Here is a 662-nt window from a genome sequence, read left to right as displayed (position 1 = left end):
CACGCGACTGACCTCTCGGACAGACGTACCTTTCGGAGCTTACTCAACGTGGGAAGCTTGGCCAGCGACGTCAGCTCTACGTTGGCCATGCTAAGAAACTCGAGCTCCTTAAAGGAATCGTTCAGCCCTTCGATTTCCCCGTTGCTGGATCGGCAGTTATCGAGCACCAACTCCGTCACCTTGGAACAGGACAGCAAGTCGCTCGTCAGCGTCGCGAGCGTTGAGGCGCCGTGCACCTCCAAACCACAGCGCGGCGACTGTTGTTTATCGGGCGGTTTGGGGTCTGGTTTACATTTAGACTAGGATTTGTGGTGCGAAATCACCGACACCCACCAGTTTAAAGAAAAACCCACTCGTATACCAGTTTCCCTTCCTCCGGGCATGCTTCACATTCTGCAAAAACTGCCTCCTAACCCCAAACTTCCCGCCAGACGCTTCGATAGCTTCCGGTTCCGGCGGGGCCGCCCCAGCCCGGGCACCAGCTGCCCGTGCGCACAAGCAAACCGCTAATCGGTTTTTAGGCCTAATAATTGAATTGGGCATATTCAAGTCATATTCAAGCCTATCGAAGCATCTAGTTCCTTTCAGAACCCTAAACCTGCCTCCAGATTATTGTAGCAGGGAGTTCCGCTGGTTAATTAAACCCAATTATTTCCTCGTGC

The 662-nt window shown here is 53.2% G+C and overlaps 1 pseudogene; it reads right to left on the bottom strand.

The window, feature by feature from the left end:
- Positions 1-12: 12 nt before the first annotated feature.
- LOC104513324 lies at positions 13-179 on the bottom strand (annotated as a pseudogene).
- Between the last annotated feature and the right edge of the window lie 483 nt (positions 180-662).

This window comes from Eurypyga helias, unplaced genomic scaffold (assembly GCF_000690775.1).
Source record: "Eurypyga helias isolate BGI_N326 unplaced genomic scaffold, ASM69077v1 scaffold19848, whole genome shotgun sequence".
Classification (NCBI taxonomy): Eukaryota; Metazoa; Chordata; class Aves; order Eurypygiformes; family Eurypygidae; genus Eurypyga; species Eurypyga helias.
This window is presented reverse-complemented; position numbering and strand designations above follow the sequence as displayed.